Source organism: Pristiophorus japonicus, chromosome 9 (assembly GCF_044704955.1).
Source record: "Pristiophorus japonicus isolate sPriJap1 chromosome 9, sPriJap1.hap1, whole genome shotgun sequence".
Taxonomy (NCBI): domain Eukaryota; kingdom Metazoa; phylum Chordata; class Chondrichthyes; family Pristiophoridae; genus Pristiophorus; species Pristiophorus japonicus.
In genome coordinates, this window is record NC_091985.1 from 100745699 (window position 1) to 100762400 (window position 16702).

The window sequence follows — 16702 nt, forward strand, 5'->3', positions numbered from 1 at the left end:
TTGCTTGTTACATCCTCAAAGAACTCTGGCAAATTTGTCAAACACGATTTCTCTTTCATGCTGACTCTGCTTGATTGTATTATGATTTTCTAAATGTCCTGCTACTACTACTTAGGCAGTCCCTCGGAGTCGAGGATGACTTGCTTCCACACTAATGAGCTCTCAGGTGACTGATGAATCCAATTGCGGACCTACAGTCTCTGTCACAGGTGGGGCAGACGGTGGATGAAGGGATGGGTGGGTGGTGTGCTTGGGTTGTCGTCTGCTCCTTTCACTGTTTGCGCTTGGCTTCCCCTTGCTTCCGGCGAAGAGACTCTAGGTGTTTGGCACATTCCCAGATGCTTCTCCTCCACTTTGAACGGTCTTGGACCAGGGATTCCCAGGTGTCGGTGGAGATGTTGCATTTTTTCAAGGAGGCTTTGACGACATCCTTGAAGCGTTTCCTCTGCCCACCTGGGGCTCGCTTGCCATTTCGGAGCTCTGAGTATAGTGCTTGTTTTGGGAGTCTAGTATTGGGCATGCGGACGATATGGCCCGTCTATCAGAACTGATCGAGAGTGGTCAATACATCGATGCTAGGGATGTCGGCCTGAGCAAGAACATTGACGTTGGGGCACCTATCCTGCCAATGTTTTTGCAGGATCTTGCGGAGGCAGCGTTGGTACTTCTCCAGTGGTTTGAGGTGCCTGCTGTACATGGTCCATATCTCTGAAGCATATAGGGTGGGTATCATTACTACTCTGTAGACCATGAGCTTGGTGCTGTGTTTGAGGTCCTGGTCTTCAAACACTCTCTTACTCAGGTGACCGAAGGCTACTACTTCCTTAATAATGGACTCCAGCATTTTTCCAATGACAGATGTTAGGCCAACTGGTCTATTGGGCCACCTTTAGTCCCATTAGTTTGCCTAATATTTTTTCTTGTCTTATTTTCCTCCCTCCCTTTCGCCCCTTGATTATCTATTATTATTGGGATGCTTTTAGTGTCTTCTATCATGAAGACTGATACAAAATATTTGTTCAAAGTCTCTGCCATTTCCCTGTTTCCCATTATTAATTCCCCAGTCTCATCCTCTAAGGGACCAACATTTACTTTAGCTACTCTCTTTCTTTTTATATACCTGTAGAAGCTCTTACTGTCTATTTTTATATTTCTTGCTAGTTTACTCTCATCATCTATCTTCTCCCTCTTTATTATTTTTTTAGTCATCCTTTGTTGGTTTCTAAAAGTTTCCCAATCCTCTGGCCTACCACGAATCTTCGCAACATTGTATGCCTTTGTTTTCAATTTGATACCATCCTTAACCTCCTCAGTTAGCCACGGATGGTTCATCCTTCTCTTTGTCTTTCTTTCTCACTGGAATATATCTTTGCTGAGAGTTATGAAATGTCTCCTTAAATGTCTGCTACTGCTTAGCTGCCATCTTACTCTTTAATCTATTTTCCCAGTCCACTTTAGCCAACTCTGTCTTCATACCTGTGTAATTGCCTTTATTTAAGTTTTAGTTTGAGACCCAAGTTTCTCGCCCTCAAACTAAATTTGAAATGCTAACATGCTGTGATCACTCTTTCCTAGAAGATCCTTTACTATGAAATCATTAATTAATCCTATATCATTACACATTACCAGATCTAAAATAGCCTGCTCCCTGGTTGGTTCCACAACATATTGTTTTAAGAAACCATCCCAAATACACTGTTTTAACTCTTCCTCTAGGTTACCTTTGTCAATTTGATTTGTCCAATCTATATGAAGATTAAAATCGCCCATGATTATTGCAGTACTTTTCTTACAAGCCCTCTTTAGGATTTTCTTTTTTAAGGACGGCGCTCGGGACCACTTTGTAAAACTTACCTTACCAAGTCAGAGTCCGATCGAAATCAGTGTTACTAATGCCATCTTGGTTTGTTGTGTTGCTCTGTATTTATTATGTTCCTATTGAATGTAGTGACGACTTAATATTTACTGTGATAAAACACTCGGCGGGCCATTTGGCCAGGGATAAAGGCGGCAGTGGCGGGTCATTTGGCCAGGGATAGGGGCGGCAGCGGCGGTTCATTTGGCCAGGGATAGGGGCGACTGCAGCAGACCATTTGGCCAGGGCTAGGGGCGGCCGCGATGGGCCATTTGGCCAGGGCTAGGGGCGGCCGCGATGGGCCATTTGGCCAAGGATAGGGGCGGCTGCAGTGGGCCATTTGGCCAGGGAACACCTAACATGCTCAGTGACTGTGCCTCACGCTACCCTGGAAACCTAAATGCTTGGGCATGCGCAGAGAACGGGCCTCACTCGTGGCTCAGGTAGTAATCCAGAAATTATTTCCTTTGCGGTTCTGCTTTTTAATTTAGCCCCTAGCCGCTCATACTCCCTCAGTAAAACAACAAAGAATAGTTGAAGGATGTCATATTAGACTGTAGAGTACAATACCCATTTGCAAGCCATCGGCAGAGTCCAGAGGCTCGGACGGGGAGTTCACGTTTCAGCGTCCAAACACTCCCAAGGCAGGTACAGCACAGGTTAGCTACAGAGTAAAGCTCCCTCTACACAATTATACAAAAACAGCCCTCAGCCCACATTTCCTTCCTCTGGGAGAGAGAGACAGCTCTTTCCCTCCCATTGTGCCTCACGCTACCCTGGAAACCTAAATGTTTGGGCATGCGCAGAAAACGGGCCTCACTTGTGGCTCAGGTAGTAATCCAGAAATTATTTCCTTTGTGGTTCTGCTTTTTAATTTAGCCCCTAGCCGCTCATACTCCCTCAGCAGAACCTCTTCCTTTGTCCTACCTATGTCGTTGGTACCTACGTGGACCATGACAACGGGATCTTTCTCCTCCCATTCCAAGTTCCCCTCTAGCCCAGAAGAGATGTCCTTAACCCTGGCACTGGGCAGGCAACACAGCCTTCGGGACTCACGCTCTCGGCTGCAGAGAACAGTATCTATCCCCCTAACTATACTGCTATACTGTCCCCGGCCACTACTACATTTCTTTTTACTTCTCCCCCACCCCCCACCCCCCCGCCAACTTGAATGGCCTCCGTACCATGGTGCTGTGATCAGTTTGCTCATCCTCCCTGCAGTCCCTACACTCGCCCACACAGGCTGCAAGTACCTCATACTTGTTGGACAAGTGCAAGGGCTGAAGCTCCTCCCCAGTGCTACTTTCTGGATCCCCATACCTGCCTTACTCGTAGTCACACCCTCCTGTCCCTATGGACCAAATTTGAAGTATTTAACCTAAGGGGCGTGACTGCCTCCTGAAACACTGTTCAGGTCACTCTGCCCCTCCCTGATGTATCGCAGTGGCCAAAACTCGGAGTCCAGCTCATCAACTGAGCCGAAGTTCCTCGAGCTGCCAACACTTACTGCAGATGTGGTCACTCTGGATCACACTGGGGTCCACCAACTCCCATATGCTACAGCAGCAACATATCACCTGCCCTGCCATCTCTATTGTATTGTATTTAACTAATTATGTTTTCAAGTTTTTAAATATCAATTATCTAATTATAGATTTTAATCTGTAATCTGGTCTCTTAATTTAAACGAATGCCCAAGTTTAGAAAAAAAGAGGGAAATACTCACCAACTTACCTGCTTTCCTGTAATGTCACACTTTGATTTTTTTTCCCCCCCTCACAGGTCTGTTCGCTCTGCTCCCAGCTAGCTCCTTTTTAAGTTCCCCGCTGCTTGCTCCCAGCACTGGTCTCGGGCGCTCCTTTTTAAGTTCCCCGCTGCTCCAGCTCTCTCCGCTGGTCCTGGGCGCTCCTTTTTAGGTTCCCCGCTCTCCCATTACCTGATTATGGTGAAGGATGTTGGTGCTGGGAACGGAATTCTTCCCATTCAGGAAAAACATCACTTAAAACATTATCACATTGCTGTTTGGGGGACCTAGTGGTCAAGAAATTAGCTGCTGCGTTTCCTACATTACAACAATAACTGCACATCAAAAGTACATATTTGGCTATAAAATGCTTTGGAACATCTTGACGTTGTCAAAAGCGCTGTATAAATGCAAATTCTTTCTTTACAGATGATTGGGAGGAGGCTGAAAAGGGCGATAATTGGCCACGTTAGATTACAATGTAGGCAAATGTGAGGTCATCCACTTTGGATCTAAAAAGGATAGAACAGGTTAGTTTCTAAATAGTGATGGGCTAAAATCAGTGGCAGTCGAAAGAGGCTTGGCAGCAAGGGGATGGGGGGGGGGGGGCTCCAGGTACATAGATCATGAATAGGTACAGAAAATAATCAAAAAGGAATGCTGGCCTTCATATCTAGAGGACTAGAATACAAGGGAGTAGAGGTTATGCTGCAGCTGTACAAAACCCTGGTTAGACCATACCTGGAGTATTATGAGCAGTTCTGGGCACACACCTGAGGAAGGACACCTTGGAGGGAGTACAGCGTAGGTTTACCAAAATAATACCCGGACTTCAAAGGGTTAAGTTGCGAGGTGAGATTACACAAATTAGGATTGTATTCCCTAGAATTTAGAAAGTTAAGAAGCAATCTGATCAAAGTTTTCAAGATATCAAAGGGAACAAATAGGGTAGATAGAGAGAAACTATTTCCACTGGTTGGGGATTCTGCGACTTGGGGCACAGTCTAAAACAGTGAAATTAGGAAATATTTCTACACACAAAGGGTGGCAGAAGTTTGGAACTCTCTTCCGCAAACGTCTATTGATGCTATATCAATTGTTAATTTTAAATCGGATATTGGTAGCTTTCTGTTAACTAAAGGTATTGAGGGATATGGGCCAAAGGCGAGTATATGGGGCTAGACTTTCCCTTAAGCCCCTCAGCGCCTGATTGCTGCCCAGAAAAACCGCTAACGTTCTGCAACTATCACTGGCGAGAATTTCCATAATTAAGGTAAAAAATATCGCCCGGCAAGAAAATGGATCTTGCACCAATATTCTTGGCGTTTAAAGGCAAAACTAGGTGAAACGGGCAGTTCATAAAATATTTTTAAAAATTTACTCCAAGGCTGCGGTTGGGCCTAGGGAAGGGGGAAAACTTTTTTAAAAATTCACAAAAAAAAGTTAAAAAACATTCCCAAGATAGTTTTACAGTTAATCGCCGTTTTACAATTAAAAAAAAATAAAGAACCTTTAACTTACCTTTCTTTGCAGAGCCTACTGCCCTGTTTCCGCTGCTTTCACAGAGCGGTTTCCTCGGTGATCTGGACGGGCTTCCGTTGAGGCCAAACTTACGCCCTGCGATTTTCTCGGCGGTTTGCTCCTGACAATTGTTTTAAGATGTGGGCGGTTCCATTTTAAAAAGTAAGGGGGAAACTTTTGCCGGGCGGTTTTTCTCACAAAAACAGCTGTACCGCTGAGAAAACCGCCGAAAATAAAGGCGAAAGTCTCCCCCATGGAGTTAAGTCGCAGATCAGCCATGATCTCATTGAATGGCGGAGCAGGCTCGAGGTCCTGAATGGCCTATGTTCCTATGTTCTCCTTTTTTTTGTGGATAGGACATAACTGGCAATCTTCCACATTGTCGGGTAGGTGCTAGTATCATAGTAGCACTAAAACTGCTTGGCTAGGGGAGAGGTCTTCAGCACTATTGCCAGGATATTGTCAAGGCTCATAGTCTTTTCTGTGGCCAGTGTGCACAGCCCAGCCACTTCTTAATGTCACCTGGAGTGAACCGAATTATCTGGACGCTAGTATCTATGATGGTGGAGGCCTCTGGAAGAGGCCGTGTAGAATCATCCACTGAGCACTTTTGGCTGAAACCACTTACAAACACTTCAGCCTCATTTCTTGGACGTATGCATCCTGTATTCTTGAATATTTTGGACAAGCTGTTGATTTTAAGTCTTAAACTTTTTAGTTATATGGAATTTTGTTATTGTGGTAACTTCAAATTAGTTACTGTAGCAGAATAGCTAGAATGTACAAGTATCGCCAGGCAATATCCATGGTCTTTCATGCTCAATTGGATGAGATAACTACCACTGTTGCAATCCAGTTTATAGAGACAGAGCATTCCTGTCACACACATACATTTTGATTGCAAACTTAGTAAGGATGGGTACACTTCAAGTAGAAACCTGCTAATTCAACTGCTTTGTCCAGTAATAATCATTTTGTGTCCAGGCAGTTTTGTAACTAGGTGGAAAATGGATTTTGTGTCTTGCATCTATTCCATGGTTCAGATCGGGGCTGGCTAGGATGTGAATTGGCTACTTTGGAAGCCTGCGAGAACCCATTTGAAGTTGAAGAATTTCTCTCAGCAAGGGTAGTCCACAGGGCTATCTACTGGAGGGGTTGATAAATAGCACTATGCCTCGATAGGGAAATGTATTCTGCCGCCTGGATTCAGTTCTCTTTCCATCAACTTAGAAGGGAACGTTTGATGATTCCATTGAGGTAGACGCTCCTCCAAGTTAACTATTTTTAGGAGAGTTAGTGAAACATTGCACCTTTTATTTTATGAACAAAGAAGGTGTAAGCTAACTGCTGTAAGCTAATGAAATGTACTGAGTTGATCTTTTGCTACTGGTTAATTTCTGACTTTTAATAAACCTCATTTGTTGATTTAATTTATGTCCCAAGTTGCATGATCTGATTGTGGTATTTGTTCCATTATCGGAATAAAAAAATGGGAGGACAAAATTAAATGACGGCTTGTAATTTTAATTGTGTAGTTTACAGCAACTAGGGTTTCTGTTCAACCATTATAATGTTGCATTATCAGATGTTGTGCATAGAGGATCATATTTTGGTCGTAGGTAGTAAGCTCCAGACACAAGCCCATTACTTCTATATTTTTTTTTTCTCCTCTTGGGCACCTCTCTTCCGTCTCCTCCTTTCCTGTCATGCCACTTTTGTCACCCCAAATCCCTATCCCAATCCTTCACTATTCCTCCTCCTTCCCAGGCTTGGACCCCCCTTGGGTAAACCCACAGCTAGTCTCTGTGCCTCGTGGCATTCTCCACAGGGCCTATCCAGGCATCCATCGGCTCCTTTATAAGCAGGAACCTCAATTGCGACCTTACCACTCAGCACCACTGCTGGAGGCTAATCTTTCTAATCTCCTTCCTGTTCCACTCATCCTGCCCACTGCTGACTCCTTGAATTCTGCCAGCAGATCACCATCTCTCTCCGCATTTCTCTCCAGAATATCCGTTCATTCACAACCTTGCCATCCACAACCTTATTCTGGATGATTGCATTGACATCTCGACTTTAATGGCCATAACTGAAGGCTCCCTGCCTGGCTATACTTTCAATCACCTGCCTCGCCCCCGGTGGCAGTGTGGCCCATATCACCAAATCTCACTTTGGTCTCTTCCTCCTTATCTTCTGGCATCTTCTCCTCCTTTGAACAACTCCGTGTTCCATTTCGCCTATTCTTTAAAGTCCTTATTCTCTTCCACCTCCCCAAGCCCCAACCCCCAGGTTTCTCACAGATCTCTTAATTTCTTTTGCCCCATCAGCCTCTGCACTGAGCACTTCCTCATTTTTGGTGATTTCAATATCTCAATTCACCTTCCTCTCTCTCCTCTGATTGCACTGCCTTCCTATTCTCCCTCTATATAAACTCTCCTACTCATATTCGTGGTCACCCCCTAGACCTTGCCATCTCATGTAGCCTCTCTATTCGCATCCTCTTGATCACAGACAAGGTCATCTGTGATCTTTTTCTTGTATCCTTCAACACACACATCCCCTTGCCCGTTTCCTTCTCCACTTGCTTCTGCAATCATCCGAGAGAGAGAATTCACACCAAATCACTTAAAATTGCATTTTCAAATTCCCAACTGTCTAGCTTTTGGCACCCTGTTCTGCACAATACTTGTGCAGCTGTTGATCTGATCTAACACCCCTCACAACCAGCTTTGATGCTCTTGTCCCCATTCAAACCGTTACTCTCCCACCCTGGTTGTTCTCCCGGATGACCCCCATCTTCACTCCTTCATTCAAGGAGCACAGATTTGAATGTATCTAGCGCACAGTTGTTTTAGTATCCTTTGCCAGATCTGGTTGGACCAAATCGAGCCCTGCTCTCCTCTGTCATGGAATGCAAAGATAATCTCGGATTCTTTTCTCTACTGCCAACCATCTCGTCAAACCCCTCTCTCCTGCCCGCTCCACCTTCACCTCCAACAAATGCGAGGAGCTTATGAACTTCTTTATCACTAAGATTGAAACCATCCGTTCAGCTGTCTCTGCCATATTGCTCCCACCAAGCCAAACTTTCTCCGGTTTTTCCCTGCCCAAGCCCTGAGCCTGTGTCTTTCTCAAATTTCTTATCTCCCCTCTTCAAACTTATTTTGTCCCTGAGAACCACCTCCGGCTTTCTCGAGCCTATTCCCACTAAATTGCTGACCATCCAGCTTCCCTTCATGGCCCCCATGAGATTGTAAATGGTTCCTTCTCCAAGTATTCTCTCCTGCCCCCCTCTCCCTTTCAAAACTACTGTCATCACCCACCCTCAATCATCTGTTCTTGCAAACTACTTTTAAAAATTTGTTCATAGGATGTTGGCGTCGCTGGCAAGGCCAGCATTTATTGTACATCCTGAAATGCCCAGAAGGTGATGGTGAGCTGCCTTCTTGAACCGCACAGGGCAGTTAAAAGTCAACCACATTGCTGTGAGGCTGGAGTCACATATAGGCCATACCGAGTAAAAAGAATGGCAGATTTCCTTCCCTAAAGGACATTAGTGAACCAGATGGGGTTTTATGTCAATGTGGCAGCTTTATGGTCACCATTACTGATACTAGCTTTTTATTCCAGATTTATTTAATTCACTGAATTTTAAATTCCCCAGCTGCCATGGTGGGATTTGAACTAATCCATCCACGTTTCTGAATTACTAGTCCAGTAACATAACTACCATGTTACCATACCCTTCTCCAACCGCTCTTCATTTCCAAAATAGTGGATTATGTTGTCGCCACCCAGATCCGTGCTCATCTTTCCTGTAACTCCATGTTTGAATTTCTTCAATCAGTGCCCCAGCAGTGAAGCAGTGGGACTAATTGAATAGCTCTTTCAGAGAGCAGGTACCATAGATTGAACAACCTCCTTCTGTGCTGCACGATTCTGTGGTCCTATAGGACTCAATTTTCCCCAATTATCTGCCGGTTTTTTGGCATGGACTGTTTTATTTTGAGTAAATAAAAATCTCCAAGTTTCCCCAAAGTTTCTGCACCTCCGTAATTCAGTTAGGTACGATTTTTTTGCGTAACCTGATGTCTGCGCCAGTTTTTCACATTTAAGCAAGTTTGGCCAACTTAAATTTTTCCTAGGACAGTGTATGTGACCACTCCCAAAAAACCTTCTGGGCACTTAAGAAAAACCAGCGCACATTACAAAATCGGCGCAGAAAGACACCATTGTTTTTAGGCTAAGTTTTGGAGGGAGTCAAGAAGGCAAAGAATATGCATCATGAATTTTAATTGTTTCAAAGTCAAAAGGGAGAAAATGGAAGTCGAATGCAATTCTTTAATTTTTTTAATTTATTTTTTCCAAAGTACCACCCCACCACCAAACATCTCCTCAGCGGACTCGAGGGTCGGAGTGTTGGCCGGCAGAATTGCTCCCTCGCCTGGTCACAGGCTTAGGGCTCGGCTTCCACCCCCCCTTCCCGGGCTTCTTTTGAAGCCGAGCCCATGTCCAGGCAAGGGAGCGATTCTGCCAGCCGACGCTCCGGCCCTCGAGCTGGGTGAGGAGACATTCGGTGGTGGGGTGGTACTTTGGGGGAAAAAATTTAAAATTAAAGAATTGTATTAGACTTTGTTGTCCCAAATGTCGTCTTTAAATGCCTAGCTTTCCATTCTAAGCAAGCCTATTGCGCCTGCGCAAACCAGGGTGTGGTCCATACTAGGGCGTGCACCTTGGAGAGTGACAGAGAGAGAAGTAAGAATAGGTGCGAGTTCTTTATCCTGCTGTTTTGAGCTTGTTGCAAAGCTACAATTAAATTATGGGGGCAATATTGACAATGCCATATCTCGGGCAAGTCTTCTGCATGATGGTGCTGCGGAGGAGAAGATTGATTAGACATCGTCGCATGAGGCACCTCGGGGCACGTAGAATGATGGGCAGGAGGCCTTGCCCACATCAGGAATATCGAGACAGGCATTCATACCTGCACCTGAGTGATGCAGACTGTGTGAGAAGGCTGCATTTCCGCAAAGAAGTTGTAACCGAGATCTGTGTGTTAATAAAAGCAGACCTGCACCCTAGAAGCGTCAGGAGGACTGCTTTGTCAGTTGAAGTAACGGTTGCAGCTGCACTTTCATTTTATGCATCTGGATCATTCCAGGTCACAACTGGGGGATGTGTGCCCCATTTCTCAACATGCAACACATATCTGCATTCGGCATATGACTGCTGCACTATATGCCTGGAGGAATGACTATATAAAGTTCCCCATGATCGCCTAGGCAATGCATGATAGGGCTGTGGGCTTCTCCAGGATTGCTGGCTTCCCAAAGGGCTGCATTGATTGTACCCATATTGCCTTTGAGCACCTTTGGAGGATTCCAAGATGTACAGGAACAGAAAAGGCTTCCACTCCGTTAATGTGCAGCTCGTGTGTGACAACATGCATCGCATCATGGCAGTTGATGCGAGATACCCTGGGAGCACACATGATGCGTTCATCCTACACGAGAGCGCTATATCTGCCATGTTTCAGCAGCAGCCAGAAGTTCAGAGCTGGCTGCTGAGGGACAAAGGGTACAGCCTCGCCAACTGGCTCATGACGCACCTACGCGTAACCCGGACGGAAGCTGACTGGGAATACAACATGTTGCACATTGCGACGTGCAGCATAATAGAGAGGACCATTGGCATATTGAAGCAGCATTTCCGATGTCTGAACCATTCCGGAGGCTACTTACAATACTCCCCTGAGATTGTTGGTCAGTTCACTGTTGTGTGCTGCATACTGCACAACTTAGCCATCATCAGGCAGCAGCACCTGGTAGTAGAAGACCCATCTGAGGTGAGAGTGGCTGATGATGCAGAGTAAGATACAGATGACGACGAGGATGAGGAAGCCATGCAACTACCTGAACCCGGAGCACAACGGTGGAGGAGGGCGGGCCGTCATGCCCCTTTAATGATTGCTCGAGTCTTGCACCACCAGCTCATCCATGAACGCTTTGCTGCCTGAAGGCTCAGCGGCAACTATTCCAAATGGACCATGTTTACTTTTTGGACCTGTTCCATAATGTTGTGTTGTGTTAATGGAACAAATAATGGAAATGATTCTTCTTTAGTTCAAAAAGCTGTGTTAATAATGGAACAATTAATGTAAATGATTCAGTTATAATTTAACATATTAACACTTTATACTTAACTTTAATAAAAATATTCTTGTATCAAACTTTAAAGTATTCAGTTAAGATCACTTACAAACTTTTAAACTTGTAAATTTACATCATGTATTATTGTAACTTTTCTCAATTTACAAGATTTTTGTAACCACAATAACAGCAGCAAAGAAAGGCTGCACCCATCTCTCCTCCTCCTTATTCTAAAACTGCCTGCTGCGCTTGGTCTTGGTGACTCCACCCCTGCCCGCAGGCGGTGGTGCAGCATTTCTCGGGTTGGTACCAAACTTACTGGCCTAGAAATCCCGGTCAGCTGCTTCCCACGGGCGATCGAATGGAAAAAGTAAAAAAAGATGCGCACCTACCTGTTCCTGCTGCACCAACTAGAGATCCCGGTCCTGACGCCTTTGCTCCCTGCGCGTCGGAGCGTGTGCACGTAGCGATGTCCGTAAGTTGAAGCTGCAGTCACATGGCTCTGGGCAGCCAATCCAGGGACAGTATTTTCTCATTCATAATAATGCGAACTCCGTAAGTTGGAGTTCCCATTATTATGATTGAGAAACAGCCCCCAAACACACAAAACACTAATAAAAAAATAAATAAAAAAATACAACACATATTTAACATTAATTTAAATTAAAGTTATTGATGTCTTATTAAAAAATATATATATTCCATTTTTTTAATTTAAATTTTTTATTTTCTTTTAAAGTTTTTTAAATTATGGTTTAAAATAAACTTAACTTAGTGGGCAGGGTTTTTCAACAATAAAATGTGTTTTTAAAATGTTGTTTTATGTTTGTGTGTTTTAAAACTCTTACGCTTGTAAATGTAGGCTATGTGCCTGCTTTTATCAGGCGCAAGAGTTTTCAGGACATTTGCTGGGCAAGATATGGGTAAATCCCTCAATCTTGCCCTTGGAAATGTCCTCGTTCCCAAGATGTGGAGCTTGACAGATCTGAAAAGTCGGTTTTCAGAGCATGCACATTGTGCGCTGAAAACCAGCTTTTGCGATGCCTTCCCGGGTTTGTAGACAATCATTACGGACCCGGGGAGGCCGAGATTTCCAGACCATTCTTTCGAGTTTCTCTGGTAATGCGCACTTCTTGATGGGGGACGTGGGAAGGCGGTAATGTGAAAGGCCCGGCTTGGGCCTCTTCAGAGGTTGGTCTGGGGATTGGAGTGGGGGTGGCAGTTGATTCTGTCAATGGGCGCGTGTTCCAGTTACCTGCGACATTCCCTTCCTAACGTTCACCAACAGTGTATCAGCTACCTGTGACATTACATCCCTAATGTGCCCGGACAGTGTTCCCATTTCTCGCAAGAGTGTTGTTACTTCTCCCAACAGTCCCGATACCTCATCACCCACCCCACTGATGGTGTCCAGGAGTAATCGCGTAAGGTCAATGCTCTCCCCACTCATTGCCATCATCTGAATCACATCTGTTACATCCTGCACCTCAGGAGAGCGCTGTCGAGCTCTCCTTCCCCTCCTCACCCTGGGTGTGGCTTGCTGCAACACACTGGAACCCGCAGCTTCGGACTGTGTGAAACCATGAAATGTTCCAACACTCGCACCACTCAGGAAAGGGGCTGGCACCCCAATGGGCAGCACCAGCACCTCCTCCAGAGTGAGTACAACAGTGGGGGCTTCGTCCTCACCCTCACCCCCATGCTCTTGGCCTGGAAGGTGAGATTGGAAGAGGTTTTCCTCTTCAGGCTCGTCCGCATCTGAATAATCATCTGCATCGGCCTCAGCCTCGTCAGGGTTGGCCTCAAGTTCTACAAAATATAACAGAACAGACAAATGGTTAGCAGCAGAGAAGGGGGCAGAGTGGCATTAACAGGCTCACACAGCGTAGGCAGCAGGCTGATTTGAAAGACCACGATGAATGATAGCACATTGCATCAACCAAAGCGTAGCTGACGGAGATATCGCCATGAATCGAAGCATGGCTAGCCTGTGCTGTACTTAACATGTAGCAAAGCCAGACTGTGGAATTTGCAGGACTTGCCCTCTCCCTCGACTGTGGGCCCAGCTTGTGCAGTGGTGGTTGCTTTTCTCCAGGCAGGACCCATCAAAGCAGCGACCCTCTCTTCCAAGGGTGTCAGTGGGTGCAGATTTGCCGGACTTCCTCCTGTTTGAGTTCTTTCCCTTTTGTTGTGTGCCACCTTCCTCTGCAAAGATGAAAATATAACTTTTTAGAGAAGGTGTCTTCCTGCTGGGTGGGGCATACAGATGGTCACATTTACAATTACAATTCCAGTGAAGAAATGAAAATATTACTTACATTAACTGCTTGACCAAGGTCCTGCCACTTTTTTCACGGGCCTCCAGACTGCAGGGTGATCACTATTGCACAGTAATCTTGTGAAAGTTGGTTCCAGTGTTTTTTTCATTTCTTTTGGTGAAACTTTTATTTGACTTCTGCTGGATGTCCAGCTCGTGCCATCTGGTCTTAATTATAGTAACCAGGGCCTCCACTTCGTCCTGTGTGAAATTCTTGGTCCTTGAGCCGCATTGCATATTGCAGCTCCGATTTTAAGTTCTCTCACAACACTCAGAATTGAAGTTCTCACATGCAACTGGCTCTTCAAAAATGGTCGAATGCATACAGGGAGGTGTACTGTGCATGCGCGCCCATATGTAATCACAGTAAAAAACTTTTTTTTTCATGGATGCACAGAATGGGGTGGGGGGGGTCATCCTTTTTTCGGCGCAGACATTAGGCTCCACCCCCCAAAGCTGAAGGACAGGCTGTATAGTGCCAATTTGAAAAATTAGAATGGGGAAACTTTAATTTTTTTTTGGCGTAGCCAGGTCCAAAAAGAAGGGATAACTCTTGAAATATGCCCAAAAATGGCATTGGGGAAAATTGAGCCCATAATCCCTAATTAAAGTTACAAATTATATTGTCAGTGGCGGACTGTGACAATGATGCACTATCCCTTCTTGCCCATCAAACTCTCTGCAGCCTTTGATAGGGCTGACCACATCACCCTCCTCCAAGCTAGGTAGGAGTGCCCTCACTTGGTTCCACTCTTTCCTAGCAAGTCATAACCAGAGCACTTTTAGCTCTAAATTCCTCCAATAATCTATCCTTGGTTCCTCATTTTCCTCATCTACATACTATCGCTCGGTGTCATTATCCAAAGATATAGCATCAGGTTCCATGTGTCTGGTAATGACCCCCAACTCTACCACTCCACCACCTCGAACTCTCCACTGCCTCTGCTGGTCCAACGTCCAACTCAGAATGAGCCACAATTCCTTCCAGTTAAACAATGGGAAGACCGAAGCCATAAACTTTGTACCCTCTCCTCAGATTTCAACCTGCTCCCTGGCCACTCTCTGATTGAAGAGGACTTTGCAATCTCGGCATCCTGTTTGATCCCAAGCTGAGCTTCTGACCCGATATCCTCTCCATCACAATGATCGCCTGCTTCCATAACATCCAACACTGCTCCTACTTCTTCACATCTGCTGCTGAAACCCACATCCATGCTTTTGTTACCTCCAGACTTGACTGTTCTGATGCTATCTTGGCTGATCTTCCACCTTCCATAAACTTAACCTCATCCAAAACTCTTGCCCTTATCCCAACCTGCACCATATCCCACTTGCCTAGCACCCCTATGTTTGCAGGTCGACATTGACACCTGGTCCCTCAACATCTCAAATTTAAAATTTTCATCCAATGGAAGCAGTTAGTATTGATTCGTTCAAATGCAAAGTAGATAAATTTCTTTCAGGTTATTCATTTTGGCAGGAAGAATAGAAAAAACATATTTTTTAAATGGTGAGAAACTGTTAAATGTTGGTGTTCAGAGATTTAGGAGTCCTCGTACAGGAAACACCGAAAGTTAGCATGCAAGTACAGCAAGCAATTAGGAAGGCAAATAGCATGTTGGCCTTTATTGCAAGGGGGTTGGAGTACAAGAGTAAGGAAGTCTTACTACGATTGTACAGGGCTTTGATGAGACCCAGCTGGAGTACAATGCACAGTTTTGGTCTCCTTATCTGAGAAAGGACATACTTGCCTCAGAGGCGGTGCAATGAAGATTCACTAGATTGATCCCTGGGATGAGAGGGTTGTTCAAGAGGAGAGACTGAGTAACCTGGGCCTATACTCTCTGGAGTTTAGAAGAATGAGAGGTGATCTTACTGAAACATACAAGATTCTGAGGGGATTGACTGGGTAGATGCTGAGAGGTTGTTTCCCCTGGCTGGAGATTCTAGAACTAGGGGCATAGTCTCAGGATAAGGGCTCGGCCATTTAAGTCTGAGATGAGGAGGAATTTCTTCACTCAGAGGGTTGTTGATCTCTGGAATTCTCTGCCCAAAAAGGCTGTGGATGCTGAGTCGTTGAGTTTATTCAAGGCTGAGATAGATCGTTTTTTGGACTAGGGGAATCAAGGGATATGGGCATTGGGCAGGAAAGTGGAGTTGAGGTCGAAGAACAGCCATGATCTTATTGAATGGCAGAACAGGCTTGAAGGGTTGTATGGCCTGCTCCTGCTCCTAGTTCTTACATTCTTATAAATTCCATATTGTCCATGAGTGATTTCCAGGGTGAAAAAGATAGTTTTTTTTCTGTTCAAAAGGCACCGTCATCAGCATAGATGAATTTTCGTAATTGGTTGCAGGCACGTAATTTGTTTACAGAACGTAAAGGAGTAGTGCTCGAACTGGTTCCTGAGAGGCTATTGATTTGGTATCTCCATGGGCTGCCATATATACTCTGAAACATCAGCTCTATAGCAGTAATTTAACCAAGCATATGGCAGGACTCTTCTATTTTTGGCTGGCCTGTGTCCTATGCTGTTTGATTGAGGACCATGCCAGTCTTGAGGTTCTTCTGAAAACCATTTTCAATTCAGGTGGTTCTGCCGGGTACTTGGTCAAATACATTTTATGAAGTTACTACACATTTTTTACTCCATAACTCTTGCAGAAGGAGTGCAGAAAGCAAGATTTTGCTGATAGTGTCTTGGTCAACGTAATTGTTATTCAAAGGATTTTTGGGGTTATAAGAATTACGACTGGTGGCAACCTTAAAATCTGTTGAATCATGGCCAATTTTTAAAATCTAAGTAGTGTTTTGATGTCACTGAAGTTCAATTCTGTGATTGTCCAACAGAGGATGCTGTTATTAGTTCAGTAAGCACACTCTGCAGTATTGGGAGTTAACATTATTGAGACACTAGTTTTCACAACAACATATTGTACATTTTTTATCTATCTCCACCCCACCACCCCCTCGCTACAATACACCAAATTATAGTGCGTTGTAAGTAGAAAATAGTTTGTGTTGTAAGGTTTGCCACTAAAATTAAAAGTATACAACAAACTATGCAGCATAACCCTTTTATGAGTGTTCCCCCTCTGAAATTAGTGCGCACATG

The 16702-nt window shown here is 44.8% G+C and overlaps 1 protein-coding gene across 8 annotated transcripts in view; it reads left to right on the forward strand.

Annotated features, from left to right (window-relative positions):
- The window catches only part of sanbr (SANT and BTB domain regulator of CSR), a 163910-nt gene that overhangs the window by 94689 nt on the left and 52519 nt on the right, over positions 1-16702 (forward strand). The window lies entirely within an intron of this gene.